The 19597-nt window shown below is 63.7% G+C and overlaps 3 non-coding genes across 3 annotated transcripts; all 3 read left to right on the top strand.

The window, feature by feature from the left end:
• The first annotated feature begins 5866 nt into the window (after window positions 1–5866).
• Window positions 5867–5985, top strand: LOC131863487 (5S ribosomal RNA). The gene has a single exon (XR_009362388.1). It is a non-coding gene; the product is annotated as a 5S ribosomal RNA (ribosomal RNA).
• A 5917-nt stretch (window positions 5986–11902) lies between these two features.
• Window positions 11903–12021, top strand: LOC131863486 (5S ribosomal RNA). Its single transcript, XR_009362387.1, has one exon. It is a non-coding gene; the product is annotated as a 5S ribosomal RNA (ribosomal RNA).
• A 5914-nt stretch (window positions 12022–17935) lies between these two features.
• On the top strand, window positions 17936–18054 carry LOC131863485 (5S ribosomal RNA). Its single transcript, XR_009362386.1, has one exon. It is a non-coding gene; the product is annotated as a 5S ribosomal RNA (ribosomal RNA).
• Window positions 18055–19597: the final 1543 nt, after the last annotated feature.

Here is a 19597-nt window from a genome sequence, read left to right as displayed (position 1 = left end):
CCCGTTTGCGTTCTCGTCGGGGCCGGGCCGGGCCGGGGTGCGCTGCCCGCACTACCGCGCGCGCGGGGGCGACACCGAGCGCGCACCCGAGGCGCCCCGAGCACACAGGCCACGGTGCAACCCGGGCGTTGTGCGCGCACCCCGGTGCGCCCGAGGTGCTGCGCGCGCACCCAGGTGAAATCGGTGTGCACCTCGGCCAGTGCGCGCTCGGTCGAGTCGCGCACGTTGGCCAAGGTGCACGGTGATGTTTCTTACTCTAAGGTTCCGCACCAGACGCCCGGGACAGGTGAGCGAAGCTGGGCGGGGCCGGGTGCGCGGCCGGGGCAGGTGCACGCAGCTGGAGAGAGCTTTGGAGCACACCAGAGGTGCGCACCTTGGAGCACACTTCGGAGCGCACCAATGATGCGCTCCATTCAAAAGTTTCCTGAAAAGGCAAAAAAAGTTGAGATTATAGAATTTCCCACTTGAGAGATTGTAAAAAAAAAAAATTTAAAATGAAGGAAACGCGGGTGCCAAGGTGTGCGCGCCCGGGTGCGCAGCCCAGCCAAGGTGTGCGCACCAAGGCGCCCACCCTGGCGAAGGTGCACGCAAGGTGCGCACCCGAGGCAAACCGGACAATTAACCCAACTTTCGACTTCGCGCGCACCTGCGCACCTTGGAGCGCACTTCGGAGCGCTCCTTGGTGCGCACCAATCTTGGGCACCTCGGAGTGCACCATGGCGCCCACCAAGGTGCGCACCCGGGGCAAACCGAGCTCCGACTTCGTGCGCACCTTGGAGCGCACGAAAGGTGCGCACCATGGCGCCCACCAAGGTGCGCAGCCCAGCCAAGGCGTGCGCATCAAGGTGCGCACCCTGGCGAAGGTGCGCACCCGGGGCAAACCGAGCTCCGACTTCGTGCGCACCTTGGAGCGCACAAAGGGTGCGCAACCCAGCCAAGGTGTGCGCACCCCGGGCAAACCGAGCTCCGAATCGTGCGCACCTTGGAGCACACTTCGGAGCCCTCCTTGGTGCGCACCGATGTTGCGCACCTCGGAGCGCACCCGGGGAAAACAATGCAATTAACCCGACTTTCGACTTCGTGGGCACCTCGGAGCGCTCTCGGGTTCGCACCTCGGAGCACACCGAGGTGCGCACCTTTGATGCGCTGCCTTCACCAATTTCCAGAAAAGGCAAGAAAACATTGAGAAGGTGTGCGCACCGAGGTGCCCACCCTGGCGAAGGTGCACGCGAGGTGCGCACCCGGGGCAAACCGGGCTCCGACTTCGTGCACGCCATGCTGCGCACCTTGGAGGGCCATGGTGCGCACCTTGGAGCACACTTCGGAGCGCTCAATGGTGCCCAACCCAGCCAAGGTGCCCACCGCGGCGAAGGTGCACGCGAGGTGCGCACCCGGGGCAAACCGGGCTCCGACTTCGTGCACGCCGCACCTTGGAGCACACTTCGGAGCGCTCCTTGGTGCGCACCAGGGCGCGCAACCCAGCCGAGGTGCCCACCCCGGCGAAGGTGCACGCGGGGTGCGCACCCGGGGCAAACCGGGCTCCGACTTCGTGCACGCCATGGTGCCCACCGCGGCGAAGGTGCACGCGAGGTGCGCACCCGGGGCAAACCGGGCTCCGACTTCGTGCACGCCGCACCTTGGAGCACACTTCGGAGCGCTCCTTGGTGCGCACCAGGGCGCGCAACCCAGCCGAGGTGCCCACCCCGGCGAAGGTGCACGCGAGGTGCGCACCCGGGGCAAACCGGGCTCCGACTTCGTGCACGCCATGGTGCCCACCGCGGCGAAGGTGCACGCGAGGTGCGCACCCGGGGCAAACCGGGCTCCGACTTCGTGCACGCCGCACCTTGGAGCACACTTCGGAGCGCTCCTTGGTGCGCACCATGGTGCCCACCAGGGCGCGCAACCCCGCCGAAGGTGCACGCGAGGTGCGCACCCGGGGCAAACCGGGCTCCGACTTCGTGCACGCCGCACCTTGGAGCACACTTCGGAGCGCTCCTTGGTGCGCACCAGGGCGCGCAACCCCGCCGAAGGTGCACGCGAGGTGCGCACCCGGGGCAAACCGGGCTCCGACTTCGTGCACGCCATGGTGCGCACCAGGGTGCCCACCGCGGCGAAGGTGCGCACCCGGGGCAAACCGGGCTCCGACTTCGTGCACGCCGCACCTTGGAGCACACTTCGGAGCGCTCCTTGGTGCGCACCAGGGCGCGCAACCCAGCCGAGGTGCCCACCCCGGCGAAGGTGCACGCGAGGTGCGCACCCGGGGCAAACCGGGCTCCGACTTCGTGCACGCCATGGTGCCCACCGCGGCGAAGGTGCGCACCCGGGGCAAACCGGGCTAGGACTTCGTGCACGCCGCACCTTGGAGCACACTTCGGAGCGCTCCTTGGTGCGCACCATGGTGCCCACCAGGCCGCGCAACCCAGCCAAGGTGTGCGCACCAAGGTGCACGCGAGGTGCGCACCCGGGGCAAACCGGGGTCCGGCTTCGTGCACGCCGCACCTTGGAGCACACATCGGGGCGCTCCCGGGTTCGCACCGGCGTTGCGCACCGTGGTGGGCACCTCGGAGCGCACCGTGGTGGGCACCTCGGAGCACACCAAGGTGGGCAGCGAGGTGCGCACCTTTGATGCGATGCCTTCACTAATTTCCATAAAAGGCAAAAAAAAACGAGATTTTAAAATTTCCGTTTTGAAAGATAGTGAGAAAAAGGGAATGCTGGTGCCATCTTGAGCCCGCCCTGGTGCGCAGCCCAGCCAAGGTGTGCGCACCAAGGTGCCCACCCTGGCGAAGGTGCGCGCCCGGGCAATTAACCCAACTTCCAACTTCGCGCGCGCCAGGGTGGGAGCGCACCCAACAACCGGGCCTGGGAAGAGCCAATGCGAGAAACCCCACCAAACGCTCTGACAAAAAAAGAGGGGGCGCTCCAGTAACCCCGCTTCGGAGCGCACCCTGGGCAAACCCAGCCAGGGTGCCCACCCCGGCCAAGGTGCAGGCGAGGTGCGCACCCGGGGCAAACCGGGCTCCGACAACGTGCACGCCGCACCTTGGAGCACACTTCGTAGCGCTCCCGGGTGCGCACCTCAGAGCACACCAAGGTGGGCAGCGAGGTGCGCACCTTTGATGCGCTGCCTTCACTAATTTCCAGAAAAGGCAAAAAAAAGAGGAGATTTTAAAATTTCCGTTTTGAAAGATAGTGAAAAAAACGGAACGCGGGTGCCATCTTGAGCCCGCCCTGGTGCACAGCCCAGGTAAGGTGCCCACCCTGGCAAAGGTGCGCACCCGGGCAATTAACCCTACTTCCGACTTCGTGCGCGCCAGGGTGGCAACCGGGCCTGGGAAGAGCCAATGCGAGAAACCCCACCAAACGCTCCGACAAAAAAAGAGGCGGCGCTCCAATAACCCCGCTTCGGAGCGCAGCCGGGGCAAACCCAGCCAAGGTGCCCACCCCGACGAAGGTGCACGCGAGGTGCGCACCCGGGGCAAACCGGGCTCCGACAACGTGCACGCAGCACCTTGGAGCACACTTCGAAGCACTCCCGGGTGCCCACCGGCGTTGCGCACCGTGGTGGGCAGCGAGGTGCGCACCTTTGATGCGCTGCCTTCACTAATTTCCAGAAAAGGCAAAAAAAAATGAGATTTTAAAATTTCCGTTTTGAAAGATAGTGAAAAAAACGGAACGCGGGTGCCATCTTGAGCCCGCCCTGGTGCGCAGCCCAGGCAAGGCATGCGCACCAAGGTGCCCACTCGCGGTGCACACCCGGGGCAAACCGGGCTCCGACTTCGTGCAGGCCGCACCTTGGAGCACACTTCGGAGCGCTCCTTGGTGCGCACCATGGTGCCCACCAGGGCGCACCCGGGGCAAACCGGGCTCCGACTTCGTGCACGCCGCACCTTGGAGCACACATCGGAGCGCTCCCAGGTTCGCACCAGCGTTGCGCACCTTTGATGCGCTGCCTTCACTAATTTCCAGAAAAGGCAAAAAAAAACGATATTTTAAAATTTCCGTTCTGAAAGATAGTGAAAAAAACGGAACGCGGGTGCCATCTTGAGCCCTTCCTGGTGCGCAGCCCAGGCAAGTTGTGCGCACCAAGGTGCCCACCCTGGCGGAGGTGCGCGCCCGGGGCAAACCGGGCTCCGACTTCGTGCACTGCATGGTGCCCACCAAGGCGCGCAACCCAGCCAAGGTGCCCACCGCAGCGAAGGTGCACGCGAGGTGCGCACCCGAGGTGCACACCCGGGGCAAACCGAGCTCCGACTTCGTGCACGCCGCACCTTGGAGCACACTTCAGAGCGCTCCTTGGTGCGCACCAGGGCGCGCAACCCAGCCAAGGTGCTCACCCCGGCGAAGGTGCACGCGAGGTGCGCACCCGGGGCAAGCCGGGCTCGGACTTCGTGCACGCCGCACCTTGGAGCACACATCGGAGCGCTCCCGGGTTCGCACCAGCATTGCGCACCTTTGATGCGCTGCCTTCACTAATTTCCAGAAAAGGCAAAAAAAAAAAAAAAACGAGATTTTAAAATTTCCGTTTTGAAAGATAGTGAAAAAAACGGAACGCGGGTGCCATCTTGAGCCCGCCCTGGTGTGCAGCCCAGGCAAGTTGTGCGCACCAAGGCACCCACCCTGGCCAAGGTGGGTCACGGGGTGGGTCCTAGGGTGGGTAACGGGGTGGGTACTAAGGTGCGTGCCAAGGTGGGTCATGGGGTGGGTGCCAAGGTGGGCACCAGGGTGGGTGTGCACCAACCCTAGCCAGGGTAGGTCACGGGGTGGTTGTCGGGGTGGGCGTCAAGGAGCCAAGGTGGGTGGCAAGTAGCCAAGTTGCGTGCCAAGGTGGGTGTCGGGGTGGGTGCCAAGGATCCAAGGTGGGTGCCAAGGAACCAAGGTGGGTGTCTGGGTGGGTGCCGAGGTGGGAGCCAGGGTGGGTCCCAAGGTGAGTGCAAAGGTGGGTGCCAGGGTCAAGGTGAGTGCCAATGTGGGTTCCAAGGTGCCAGGGTCAGGGTGAGTGCCAATGTGGGTTCAAAGGTGCTAAGTTGGGTGCGAGGTTGGGTGCGAGGGTGGGTGGGTGCCAAGGTGTGCTAGGTGGAAGCCCGGGTGGGTCGGCATCCCATGGGTGTCGAGTTGGGTGCCTGATGGGTGCTTCTTGTCAAGTTTTAGTCGTCGGGACTCATTTCGAGCCTTAGAGGTCGTTTCTTGTCCGGTTGCCCTGTCTTCGACCTGGGAACCCAATTTTGGTCCTCGGGTCCCATTTTTTTTTGTCTCGCATCCCACTTTTGGCCTGTGGCCTTTTCGGGGTCGATTCTCGTTTTGGGCATCAGAGCATGTTTCTTCTCCTAAAACCCAATATTTGTTTATTAAGTCTCGGAACACATTTTTGTTCTCGTGGACCCATCATGGGTCTTGGAACGCATTTGTGGTCCTTGGGTCCCATTTTGCATCCCGAAACTTGTGTTTTGGTGCTTGATCCCTATTTTGGGTGCCCACCTTGCACCAAGTGCGCACCCGGGGCAAACCGAGCGCCTTGGTGCACCGGGGCAAGATCGAGCGTGCACCCGAGGCGCCCCGAACATGCACCAAGGTGCACTCGGCCCACATGTGAGCGCAGGTCGTTGCGCCCGAGGTGGTGTGTGGGCACCGCGTTGCAGACGGGACACTGCACGCACACGACGCCCCGTCCAGGTGCACGCACGTAGGCCGGGCCGGGTGCACACCCGACGCCCTAGCAAGGTGCGCGCACCCGGGCAGGGCTCACACTTGGCGAACGGGGCGCACTTCGCGAGGGAGGGTGTGCACCTCGACGGGGGTGGGTGGCCGGGGTGGATTCGCACGTGGGTCGCGGTTTGCTAAGTACACACTGCGACAAGCTCATAACGGGTGCGATCATACCAGCGTTAGTGCACCGGATCCCATCAGAACTCCGCAGTTAAGCGCGCTTGGGCCGGAGTAGTACTGGGATGGGTGACCTCCCGGGAAGTCCCGGTGTTGCACCCTTTTTTAGTTTTTCGCCGGGCGTCGCAATGCTATTTGAATAAACCTTTTGCCCGTTTGCGTTCTCGTCGGGGCCGGGCCGGGCCGGGGTGCGCTGCCCGCACTACCGCGCGCGCGGGGGCGACACCGAGCGCGCACCCGAGGCGCCCCGAGCACACAGGCCACGGTGCAACCCGGGCGTTGTGCGCGCACCCCGGTGCGCCCGAGGTGCTGCGCGCGCACCCAGGTGAAATCGGTGTGCACCTCGGCCAGTGCGCGCTCGGTCGAGTCGCGCACGTTGGCCAAGGTGCACGGTGATGTTTCTTACTCTAAGGTTCCGCACCAGACGCCCGGGACAGGTGAGCGAAGCTGGGCGGGGCCGGGTGCGCGGCCGGGGCAGGTGCACGCAGCTGGAGAGAGCTTTGGAGCACACCAGAGGTGCGCACCTTGGAGCACACTTCGGAGCGCACCAATGATGCGCTCCATTCAAAAGTTTCCTGAAAAGGCAAAAAAAGTTGAGATTATAGAATTTCCCACTTGAGAGATTGTAAAAAAAAAAAATTTAAAATGAAGGAAACGCGGGTGCCAAGGTGTGCGCGCCCGGGTGCGCAGCCCAGCCAAGGTGTGCGCACCAAGGCGCCCACCCTGGCGAAGGTGCACGCAAGGTGCGCACCCGAGGCAAACCGGACAATTAACCCAACTTTCGACTTCGCGCGCACCTGCGCACCTTGGAGCGCACTTCGGAGCGCTCCTTGGTGCGCACCAATCTTGGGCACCTCGGAGTGCACCATGGCGCCCACCAAGGTGCGCACCCGGGGCAAACCGAGCTCCGACTTCGTGCGCACCTTGGAGCGCACGAAAGGTGCGCACCATGGCGCCCACCAAGGTGCGCAGCCCAGCCAAGGCGTGCGCATCAAGGTGCGCACCCTGGCGAAGGTGCGCACCCGGGGCAAACCGAGCTCCGACTTCGTGCGCACCTTGGAGCGCACAAAGGGTGCGCAACCCAGCCAAGGTGTGCGCACCCCGGGCAAACCGAGCTCCGAATCGTGCGCACCTTGGAGCACACTTCGGAGCCCTCCTTGGTGCGCACCGATGTTGCGCACCTCGGAGCGCACCCGGGGAAAACAATGCAATTAACCCGACTTTCGACTTCGTGGGCACCTCGGAGCGCTCTCGGGTTCGCACCTCGGAGCACACCGAGGTGCGCACCTTTGATGCGCTGCCTTCACCAATTTCCAGAAAAGGCAAGAAAACATTGAGAAGGTGTGCGCACCGAGGTGCCCACCCTGGCGAAGGTGCACGCGAGGTGCGCACCCGGGGCAAACCGGGCTCCGACTTCGTGCACGCCATGCTGCGCACCTTGGAGGGCCATGGTGCGCACCTTGGAGCACACTTCGGAGCGCTCAATGGTGCCCAACCCAGCCAAGGTGCCCACCGCGGCGAAGGTGCACGCGAGGTGCGCACCCGGGGCAAACCGGGCTCCGACTTCGTGCACGCCGCACCTTGGAGCACACTTCGGAGCGCTCCTTGGTGCGCACCAGGGCGCGCAACCCAGCCGAGGTGCCCACCCCGGCGAAGGTGCACGCGGGGTGCGCACCCGGGGCAAACCGGGCTCCGACTTCGTGCACAGCCATGGTGCCCACCGCGGCGAAGGTGCACGCGAGGTGCGCACCCGGGGCAAACCGGGCTCCGACTTCGTGCACGCCGCACCTTGGAGCACACTTCGGAGCGCTCCTTGGTGCGCACCAGGGCGCGCAACCCAGCCGAGGTGCCCACCCCGGCGAAGGTGCACGCGAGGTGCGCACCCGGGGCAAACCGGGCTCCGACTTCGTGCACGCCATGGTGCCCACCGCGGCGAAGGTGCACGCGAGGTGCGCACCCGGGGCAAACCGGGCTCCGACTTCGTGCACGCCGCACCTTGGAGCACACTTCGGAGCGCTCCTTGGTGCGCACCATGGTGCCCACCAGGGCGCGCAACCCCGCCGAAGGTGCACGCGAGGTGCGCACCCGGGGCAAACCGGGCTCCGACTTCGTGCACGCCGCACCTTGGAGCACACTTCGGAGCGCTCCTTGGTGCGCACCAGGGCGCGCAACCCCGCCGAAGGTGCACGCGAGGTGCGCACCCGGGGCAAACCGGGCTCCGACTTCGTGCACGCCATGGTGCGCACCAGGGTGCCCACCGCGGCGAAGGTGCGCACCCGGGGCAAACCGGGCTCCGACTTCGTGCACGCCGCACCTTGGAGCACACTTCGGAGCGCTCCTTGGTGCGCACCAGGGCGCGCAACCCAGCCGAGGTGCCCACCCCGGCGAAGGTGCACGCGAGGTGCGCACCCGGGGCAAACCGGGCTCCGACTTCGTGCACGCCATGGTGCCCACCGCGGCGAAGGTGCGCACCCGGGGCAAACCGGGCTAGGACTTCGTGCACGCCGCACCTTGGAGCACACTTCGGAGCGCTCCTTGGTGCGCACCATGGTGCCCACCAGGCCGCGCAACCCAGCCAAGGTGTGCGCACCAAGGTGCACGCGAGGTGCGCACCCGGGGCAAACCGGGGTCCGGCTTCGTGCACGCCGCACCTTGGAGCACACATCGGGGCGCTCCCGGGTTCGCACCGGCGTTGCGCACCGTGGTGGGCACCTCGGAGCGCACCGTGGTGGGCACCTCGGAGCACACCAAGGTGGGCAGCGAGGTGCGCACCTTTGATGCGATGCCTTCACTAATTTCCATAAAAGGCAAAAAAAAACGAGATTTTAAAATTTCCGTTTTGAAAGATAGTGAGAAAAAGGGAATGCTGGTGCCATCTTGAGCCCGCCCTGGTGCGCAGCCCAGCCAAGGTGTGCGCACCAAGGTGCCCACCCTGGCGAAGGTGCGCGCCCGGGCAATTAACCCAACTTCCAACTTCGCGCGCGCCAGGGTGGGAGCGCACCCAACAACCGGGCCTGGGAAGAGCCAATGCGAGAAACCCCACCAAACGCTCTGACAAAAAAAGAGGGGGCGCTCCAGTAACCCCGCTTCGGAGCGCACCCTGGGCAAACCCAGCCAGGGTGCCCACCCCGGCCAAGGTGCAGGCGAGGTGCGCACCCGGGGCAAACCGGGCTCCGACAACGTGCACGCCGCACCTTGGAGCACACTTCGTAGCGCTCCCGGGTGCGCACCTCAGAGCACACCAAGGTGGGCAGCGAGGTGCGCACCTTTGATGCGCTGCCTTCACTAATTTCCAGAAAAGGCAAAAAAAAGAGGAGATTTTAAAATTTCCGTTTTGAAAGATAGTGAAAAAAACGGAACGCGGGTGCCATCTTGAGCCCGCCCTGGTGCACAGCCCAGGTAAGGTGCCCACCCTGGCAAAGGTGCGCACCCGGGCAATTAACCCTACTTCCGACTTCGTGCGCGCCAGGGTGGCAACCGGGCCTGGGAAGAGCCAATGCGAGAAACCCCACCAAACGCTCCGACAAAAAAAGAGGCGGCGCTCCAATAACCCCGCTTCGGAGCGCAGCCGGGGCAAACCCAGCCAAGGTGCCCACCCCGACGAAGGTGCACGCGAGGTGCGCACCCGGGGCAAACCGGGCTCCGACAACGTGCACGCAGCACCTTGGAGCACACTTCGAAGCACTCCCGGGTGCCCACCGGCGTTGCGCACCGTGGTGGGCAGCGAGGTGCGCACCTTTGATGCGCTGCCTTCACTAATTTCCAGAAAAGGCAAAAAAAAATGAGATTTTAAAATTTCCGTTTTGAAAGATAGTGAAAAAAACGGAACGCGGGTGCCATCTTGAGCCCGCCCTGGTGCGCAGCCCAGGCAAGGCATGCGCACCAAGGTGCCCACCCGCGGTGCACGCCCGGGGCAAACCGGGCTCCGACTTCGTGCAGGCCGCACCTTGGAGCACACTTCGGAGCGCTCCTTGGTGCGCACCATGGTGCCCACCAGGGCGCACCCGGGGCAAACCGGGCTCCGACTTCGTGCACGCCGCACCTTGGAGCACACATCGGAGCGCTCCCAGGTTCGCACCAGCGTTGCGCACCTTTGATGCGCTGCCTTCACTAATTTCCAGAAAAGGCAAAAAAAAACGATATTTTAAAATTTCCGTTCTGAAAGATAGTGAAAAAAACGGAACGCGGGTGCCATCTTGAGCCCTTCCTGGTGCGCAGCCCAGGCAAGTTGTGCGCACCAAGGTGCCCACCCTGGCGGAGGTGCGCGCCCGGGGCAAACCGGGCTCCGACTTCGTGCACTGCATGGTGCCCACCAAGGCGCGCAACCCAGCCAAGGTGCCCACCGCAGCGAAGGTGCACGCGAGGTGCGCACCCGAGGTGCACACCCGGGGCAAACCGAGCTCCGACTTCGTGCACGCCGCACCTTGGAGCACACTTCAGAGCGCTCCTTGGTGCGCACCAGGGCGCGCAACCCAGCCAAGGTGCTCACCCCGGCGAAGGTGCACGCGAGGTGCGCACCCGGGGCAAGCCGGGCTCGGACTTCGTGCACGCCGCACCTTGGAGCACACATCGGAGCGCTCCCGGGTTCGCACCAGCATTGCGCACCTTTGATGCGCTGCCTTCACTAATTTCCAGAAAAGGCAAAAAAAAAAAAAAAAACGAGATTTTAAAATTTCCGTTTTGAAAGATAGTGAAAAAAACGGAACGCGGGTGCCATCTTGAGCCCGCCCTGGTGTGCAGCCCAGGCAAGTTGTGCGCACCAAGGCACCCACCCTGGCCAAGGTGGGTCACGGGGTGGGTCCTAGGGTGGGTAACGGGGTGGGTACTAAGGTGCGTGCCAAGGTGGGTCATGGGGTGGGTGCCAAGGTGGGCACCAGGGTGGGTGTGCACCAACCCTAGCCAGGGTAGGTCACGGGGTGGTTGTCGGGGTGGGCGTCAAGGAGCCAAGGTGGGTGGCAAGTAGCCAAGTTGCGTGCCAAGGTGGGTGTCGGGGTGGGTGCCAAGGATCCAAGGTGGGTGCCAAGGAACCAAGGTGGGTGTCTGGGTGGGTGCCGAGGTGGGAGCCAGGGTGGGTCCCAAGGTGAGTGCAAAGGTGGGTGCCAGGGTCAAGGTGAGTGCCAATGTGGGTTCCAAGGTGCCAGGGTCAGGGTGAGTGCCAATGTGGGTTCAAAGGTGCTAAGTTGGGTGCGAGGTTGGGTGCGAGGGTGGGTGGGTGCCAAGGTGTGCTAGGTGGAAGCCCGGGTGGGTCGGCATCCCATGGGTGTCGAGTTGGGTGCCTGATGGGTGCTTCTTGTCAAGTTTTAGTCGTCGGGACTCATTTCGAGCCTTAGAGGTCGTTTCTTGTCCGGTTGCCCTGTCTTCGACCTGGGAACCCAATTTTGGTCCTCGGGTCCCATTTTTTTTTGTCTCGCATCCCACTTTTGGCCTGTGGCCTTTTCGGGGTCGATTCTCGTTTTGGGCATCAGAGCATGTTTCTTCTCCTAAAACCCAATATTTGTTTATTAAGTCTCGGAACACATTTTTGTTCTCGTGGACCCATCATGGGTCTTGGAACGCATTTGTGGTCCTTGGGTCCCATTTTGCATCCCGAAACTTGTGTTTTGGTGCTTGATCCCTATTTTGGGTGCCCACCTTGCACCAAGTGCGCACCCGGGGCAAACCGAGCGCCTTGGTGCACCGGGGCAAGATCGAGCGTGCACCCGAGGCGCCCCGAACATGCACCAAGGTGCACTCGGCCCACATGTGAGCGCAGGTCGTTGCGCCCGAGGTGGTGTGTGGGCACCGCGTTGCAGACGGGACACTGCACGCACACGACGCCCCGTCCAGGTGCACGCACGTAGGCCGGGCCGGGTGCACACCCGACGCCCTAGCAAGGTGCGCGCACCCGGGCAGGGCTCACACTTGGCGAACGGGGCGCACTTCGCGAGGGAGGGTGTGCACCTCGACGGGGGTGGGTGGCCGGGGTGGATTCGCACGTGGGTCGCGGTTTGCTAAGTACACACTGCGACAAGCTCATAACGGGTGCGATCATACCAGCGTTAGTGCACCGGATCCCATCAGAACTCCGCAGTTAAGCGCGCTTGGGCCGGAGTAGTACTGGGATGGGTGACCTCCCGGGAAGTCCCGGTGTTGCACCCTTTCTTAGTTTTTCGCCGGGCGTCGCAATGCTATTTGAATAAACCTTTTGCCCGTTTGCGTTCTCGTCGGGGCCGGGCCGGGCCGGGGTGCGCTGCCCGCACTACCGCGCGCGCGGGGGCGACACCGAGCGCGCACCCGAGGCGCCCCGAGCACACAGGCCACGGTGCAACCCGGGCGTTGTGCGCGCACCCCGGTGCGCCCGAGGTGCTGCGCGCGCACCCAGGTGAAATCGGTGTGCACCTCGGCCAGTGCGCGCTCGGTCGAGTCGCGCACGTTGGCCAAGGTGCACGGTGATGTTTCTTACTCTAAGGTTCCGCACCAGACGCCCGGGACAGGTGAGCGAAGCTGGGCGGGGCCGGGTGCGCGGCCGGGGCAGGTGCACGCAGCTGGAGAGAGCTTTGGAGCACACCAGAGGTGCGCACCTTGGAGCACACTTCGGAGCGCACCAATGATGCGCTCCATTCAAAAGTTTCCTGAAAAGGCAAAAAAAGTTGAGATTATAGAATTTCCCACTTGAGAGATTGTAAAAAAAAAAAATTTAAAATGAAGGAAACGCGGGTGCCAAGGTGTGCGCGCCCGGGTGCGCAGCCCAGCCAAGGTGTGCGCACCAAGGCGCCCACCCTGGCGAAGGTGCACGCAAGGTGCGCACCCGAGGCAAACCGGACAATTAACCCAACTTTCGACTTCGCGCGCACCTGCGCACCTTGGAGCGCACTTCGGAGCGCTCCTTGGTGCGCACCAATCTTGGGCACCTCGGAGTGCACCATGGCGCCCACCAAGGTGCGCACCCGGGGCAAACCGAGCTCCGACTTCGTGCGCACCTTGGAGCGCACGAAAGGTGCGCACCATGGCGCCCACCAAGGTGCGCAGCCCAGCCAAGGCGTGCGCATCAAAGGTGCGCACCCTGGCGAGGTGTGCACCCGAGGGCAACCCGAGATCCGCTTCGTGCGCAGGTGCGCCACAGGAGAGTCGAAAGTCGGTAATTGCAGTTGTTTCGCCCCGGGCAACGAGCTCCGATGTGCGCACATCGGTGGAGCACACTTCGGAGCCCTCCTTGGTGCGCACCGATGTTGCGCACCTCGGAGCGCACCCGGGGAAAACAATGCAATTAACCCGACTTTCGACTTCGTGGGCACCTCGGAGCGCTCTCGGGTTCGCACCTCGGAGCACACCGAGGTGCGCACCTTTGATGCGCTGCCTTCACCAATTTCCAGAAAAGGCAAGAAAACATTGAGAAGGTGTGCGCACCGAGGTGCCCACCCTGGCGAAGGTGCACGCGAGGTGCGCACCCGGGGCAAACCGGGCTCCGACTTCGTGCACGCCATGCTGCGCACCTTGGAGGGCCATGGTGCGCACCTTGGAGCACACTTCGGAGCGCTCAATGGTGCCCAACCCAGCCAAGGTGCCCACCGCGGCGAAGGTGCACGCGAGGTGCGCACCCGGGGCAAACCGGGCTCCGACTTCGTGCACGCCGCACCTTGGAGCACACTTCGGAGCGCTCCTTGGTGCGCACCAGGGCGCGCAACCCAGCCGAGGTGCCCACCCCGGCGAAGGTGCACGCGGGGTGCGCACCCGGGGCAAACCGGGCTCCGACTTCGTGCACGCCATGGTGCCCACCGCGGCGAAGGTGCACGCGAGGTGCGCACCCGGGGCAAACCGGGCTCCGACTTCGTGCACGCCGCACCTTGGAGCACACTTCGGAGCGCTCCTTGGTGCGCACCAGGGCGCGCAACCCAGCCGAGGTGCCCACCCCGGCGAAGGTGCACGCGAGGTGCGCACCCGGGGCAAACCGGGCTCCGACTTCGTGCACGCCATGGTGCCCACCGCGGCGAAGGTGCACGCGAGGTGCGCACCCGGGGCAAACCGGGCTCCGACTTCGTGCACGCCGCACCTTGGAGCACACTTCGGAGCGCTCCTTGGTGCGCACCATGGTGCCCACCAGGGCGCGCAACCCCGCCGAAGGTGCACGCGAGGTGCGCACCCGGGGCAAACCGGGCTCCGACTTCGTGCACGCCGCACCTTGGAGCACACTTCGGAGCGCTCCTTGGTGCGCACCAGGGCGCGCAACCCCGCCGAAGGTGCACGCGAGGTGCGCACCCGGGGCAAACCGGGCTCCGACTTCGTGCACGCCATGGTGCGCACCAGGGTGCCCACCGCGGCGAAGGTGCGCACCCGGGGCAAACCGGGCTCCGACTTCGTGCACGCCGCACCTTGGAGCACACTTCGGAGCGCTCCTTGGTGCGCACCAGGGCGCGCAACCCAGCCGAGGTGCCCACCCCGGCGAAGGTGCACGCGAGGTGCGCACCCGGGGCAAACCGGGCTCCGACTTCGTGCACGCCATGGTGCCCACCGCGGCGAAGGTGCGCACCCGGGGCAAACCGGGCTAGGACTTCGTGCACGCCGCACCTTGGAGCACACTTTGGAGCGCTCCTTGGTGCGCACCATGGTGCCCACCAGGCCGCGCAACCCAGCCAAGGTGTGCGCACCAAGGTGCACGCGAGGTGCGCACCCGGGGCAAACCGGGGTCCGGCTTCGTGCACGCCGCACCTTGGAGCACACATCGGGGCGCTCCCGGGTTCGCACCGGCGTTGCGCACCGTGGTGGGCACCTCGGAGCGCACCGTGGTGGGCACCTCGGAGCACACCAAGGTGGGCAGCGAGGTGCGCACCTTTGATGCGATGCCTTCACTAATTTCCATAAAAGGCAAAAAAAAACGAGATTTTAAAATTTCCGTTTTGAAAGATAGTGAGAAAAAGGGAATGCTGGTGCCATCTTGAGCCCGCCCTGGTGCGCAGCCCAGCCAAGGTGTGCGCACCAAGGTGCCCACCCTGGCGAAGGTGCGCGCCCGGGCAATTAACCCAACTTCCAACTTCGCGCGCGCCAGGGTGGGAGCGCACCCAACAACCGGGCCTGGGAAGAGCCAATGCGAGAAACCCCACCAAACGCTCTGACAAAAAAAGAGGGGGCGCTCCAGTAACCCCGCTTCGGAGCGCACCCTGGGCAAACCCAGCCAGGGTGCCCACCCCGGCCAAGGTGCAGGCGAGGTGCGCACCCGGGGCAAACCGGGCTCCGACAACGTGCACGCCGCACCTTGGAGCACACTTCGTAGCGCTCCCGGGTGCGCACCTCAGAGCACACCAAGGTGGGCAGCGAGGTGCGCACCTTTGATGCGCTGCCTTCACTAATTTCCAGAAAAGGCAAAAAAAAGAGGAGATTTTAAAATTTCCGTTTTGAAAGATAGTGAAAAAAACGGAACGCGGGTGCCATCTTGAGCCCGCCCTGGTGCACAGCCCAGGTAAGGTGCCCACCCTGGCAAAGGTGCGCACCCGGGCAATTAACCCTACTTCCGACTTCGTGCGCGCCAGGGTGGCAACCGGGCCTGGGAAGAGCCAATGCGAGAAACCCCACCAAACGCTCCGACAAAAAAAGAGGCGGCGCTCCAATAACCCCGCTTCGGAGCGCAGCCGGGGCAAACCCAGCCAAGGTGCCCACCCCGACGAAGGTGCACGCGAGGTGCGCACCCGGGGCAAACCGGGCTCCGACAACGTGCACGCAGCACCTTGGAGCACACTTCGAAGCACTCCCGGGTGCCCACCGGCGTTGCGCACCGTGGTGGGCAGCGAGGTGCGCACCTTTGATGCGCTGCCTTCACTAATTTCCAGAAAAGGCAAAAAAAAATGAGATTTTAAAATTTCCGTTTTGAAAGATAGTGAAAAAAACGGAACGCGGGTGCCATCTTGAGCCCGCCCTGGTGCGCAGCCCAGGCAAGGCATGCGCACCAAGGTGCCCACCCGCGGTGCACGCCCGGGGCAAACCGGGCTCCGACTTCGTGCAGGCCGCACCTTGGAGCACACTTCGGAGCGCTCCTTGGTGCGCACCATGGTGCCCACCAGGGCGCACCCGGGGCAAACCGGGCTCCGACTTCGTGCACGCCGCACCTTGGAGCACACATCGGAGCGCTCCCAGGTTCGCACCAGCGTTGCGCACCTTTGATGCGCTGCCTTCACTAATTTCCAGAAAAGGCAAAAAAAAACGATATTTTAAAATTTCCGTTCTGAAAGATAGTGAAAAAAACGGAACGCGGGTGCCATCTTGAGCCCTTCCTGGTGCGCAGCCCAGGCAAGTTGTGCGCACCAAGGTGCCCACCCTGGCGGAGGTGCGCGCCCGGGGCAAACCGGGCTCCGACTTCGTGCACTGCATGGTGCCCACCAAGGCGCGCAACCCAGCCAAGGTGCCCACCGCAGCGAAGGTGCACGCGAGGTGCGCACCCGAGGTGCACACCCGGGGCAAACCGAGCTCCGACTTCGTGCACGCCGCACCTTGGAGCACACTTCAGAGCGCTCCTTGGTGCGCACCAGGGCGCGCAACCCAGCCAAGGTGCTCACCCCGGCGAAGGTGCACGCGAGGTGCGCACCCGGGGCAAGCCGGGCTCGGACTTCGTGCACGCCGCACCTTGGAGCACACATCGGAGCGCTCCCGGGTTCGCACCAGCATTGCGCACCTTTGATGCGCTGCCTTCACTAATTTCCAGAAAAGGCAAAAAAAAAAAAAAAACGAGATTTTAAAATTTCCGTTTTGAAAGATAGTGAAAAAAACGGAACGCGGGTGCCATCTTGAGCCCGCCCTGGTGTGCAGCCCAGGCAAGTTGTGCGCACCAAGGCACCCACCCTGGCCAAGGTGGGTCACGGGGTGGGTCCTAGGGTGGGTAACGGGGTGGGTACTAAGGTGCGTGCCAAGGTGGGTCATGGGGTGGGTGCCAAGGTGGGCACCAGGGTGGGTGTGCACCAACCCTAGCCAGGGTAGGTCACGGGGTGGTTGTCGGGGTGGGCGTCAAGGAGCCAAGGTGGGTGGCAAGTAGCCAAGTTGCGTGCCAAGGTGGGTGTCGGGGTGGGTGCCAAGGATCCAAGGTGGGTGCCAAGGAACCAAGGTGGGTGTCTGGGTGGGTGCCGAGGTGGGAGCCAGGGTGGGTCCCAAGGTGAGTGCAAAGGTGGGTGCCAGGGTCAAGGTGAGTGCCAATGTGGGTTCCAAGGTGCCAGGGTCAGGGTGAGTGCCAATGTGGGTTCAAAGGTGCTAAGTTGGGTGCGAGGTTGGGTGCGAGGGTGGGTGGGTGCCAAGGTGTGCTAGGTGGAAGCCCGGGTGGGTCGGCATCCCATGGGTGTCGAGTTGGGTGCCTGATGGGTGCTTCTTGTCAAGTTTTAGTCGTCGGGACTCATTTCGAGCCTTAGAGGTCGTTTCTTGTCCGGTTGCCCTGTCTTCGACCTGGGAACCCAATTTTGGTCCTCGGGTCCCATTTTTTTTTGTCTCGCATCCCACTTTTGGCCTGTGGCCTTTTCGGGGTCGATTCTCGTTTTGGGCATCAGAGCATGTTTCTTCTCCTAAAACCCAATATTTGTTTATTAAGTCTCGGAACACATTTTTGTTCTCGTGGACCCATCATGGGTCTTGGAACGCATTTGTGGTCCTTGGGTCCCATTTTGCATCCCGAAACTTGTGTTTTGGTGCTTGATCCCTATTTTGGGTGCCCACCTTGCACCAAGTGCGCACCCGGGGCAAACCGAGCGCCTTGGTGCACCGGGGCAAGATCGAGCGTGCACCCGAGGCGCCCCGAACATGCACCAAGGTGCACTCGGCCCACATGTGAGCGCAGGTCGTTGCGCCCGAGGTGGTGTGTGGGCACCGCGTTGCAGACGGGACACTGCACGCACACGACGCCCCGTCCAGGTGCACGCACGTAGGCCGGGCCGGGTGCACACCCGACGCCCTAGCAAGGTGCGCGCACCCGGGCAGGGCTCACACTTGGCGAACGGGGCGCACTTCGCGAGGGAGGGTGTGCACCTCGACGGGGGTGGGTGGCCGGGGTGGATTCGCACGTGGGTCGCGGTTTGCTAAGTACACACTGCGACAAGCTCATAACGGGTGCGATCATACCAGCGTTAGTGCACCGGATCCCATCAGAACTCCGCAGTTAAGCGCGCTTGGGCCGGAGTAGTACTGGGATGGGTGACCTCCCGGGAAGTCCCGGTGTTGCACCCTTTTTTAGTTTTTCGCCGGGCGTCGCAATGCTATTTGAATAAACCTTTTGCCCGTTTGCGTTCTCGTCGGGGCCGGGCCGGGCCGGGGTGCGCTGCCCGCACTACCGCGCGCGCGGGGGCGACACCGAGCGCGCACCCGAGGCGCCCCGAGCACACAGGCCACGGTGCAACCCGGGCGTTGTGCGCGCACCCCGGTGCGCCCGAGGTGCTGCGCGCGCACCCAGGTGAAATCGGTGTGCACCTCGGCCAGTGCGCGCTCGGTCGAGTCGCGCACGTTGGCCAAGGTGCACGGTGATGTTTCTTACTCTAAGGTTCCGCACCAGACGCCCGGGACAGGTGAGCGAAGCTGGGCGGGGCCGGGTGCGCGGCCGGGGCAGGTGCACGCAGCTAGAGAGAGCTTTGGAGCACACCAGAGGTGCGCACCTTGGAGCACACTTCGGAGCGCACCAATGATGCGCTCCATTCAAAAGTTTCCTGAAAAGGCAAAAAAAGTTGAGATTATAGAATTTCCCACTTGAGAGATTGTAAAACAAAAAAATTTAAAATGAAGGAAACGCGGGTGCCAAGGTGTGCGCGCCCGGGTGCGCAGCCCAGCCAAGGTGTGCGCACCAAGGCGCCCACCCTGGCGAAGGTGCACGCAAGGTGCGCACCCGAGGCAAACCGGACAATTAACCCAACTTTCGACTTCGCGCGCACCTGCGCACCTTGGAGCGCACTTCGGAGCGCTCCTTGGTGCGCACCAATCTTGGGCACCTCGGAGTGCACCATGGCGCCCACCAAGGTGCGCACCCGGGGCAAACCGAGCTCCGACTTCGTGCGCACCTTGGAGCGCACGAAAGGTGCGCACCATGGCGCCCACCAAGGTGCGCAGCCCAGCCAAGGCGTGCGCATCAAGGTGCGCACCCTGGCGAAGGTGCGCACCCGGGGCAAACCGAGCTCCGACTTCGTGCGCACCTTGGAGCGCACAAAGGGTGCGCAACCCAGCCAAGGTGTGCGCACCCCGGGCAAACCGAGCTCCGAATCGTGCGCACCTTGGAGCACACTTCGGAGCCCTCCTTGGTGCGCACCGATGTTGCGCACCTCGGAGCGCACCCGGGGAAAACAATGCAATTAACCCGACTTTCGACTTCGTGGGCACCTCGGAGCGCTCTCGGGTTCGCACCTCGGAGCACACCGAGGTGCGCACCTTTGATGCGCTGCCTTCACCAATTTCCAGAAAAGGCAAGAAAACATTGAGAAGGTGTGCGCACCGAGGTGCCCACCCTGGCGAAGGTGCACGCGAGGTGCGCACCCGGGGCAAACCGGGCTCCGACTTCGTGCACGCCATGCTGCGCACCTTGGAGGGCCATGGTGCGCACCTTGGAGCACACTTCGGAGCGCTCAATGGTGCCCAACCCAGCCAAGGTGCCCACCGCGGCGAAGGTGCACGCGAGGTGCGCACCCGGGGCAAACCGGGCTCCGACTTCGTGCACGCCGCACCTTGGAGCACACTTCGGAGCGCTCCTTGGTGCGCACCAGGGCGCGCAACCCAGCCGAGGTGCCCA

Source organism: Cryptomeria japonica, unplaced genomic scaffold (genome assembly GCF_030272615.1).
Source record: "Cryptomeria japonica unplaced genomic scaffold, Sugi_1.0 HiC_scaffold_64, whole genome shotgun sequence".
Lineage (NCBI taxonomy): Eukaryota > Viridiplantae > Streptophyta > Pinopsida > Cupressales > Cupressaceae > Cryptomeria > Cryptomeria japonica.
The sequence above is the reverse complement of the archived record's forward strand: the minus strand, read 5'-3'. Positions and strand labels throughout refer to the sequence as shown.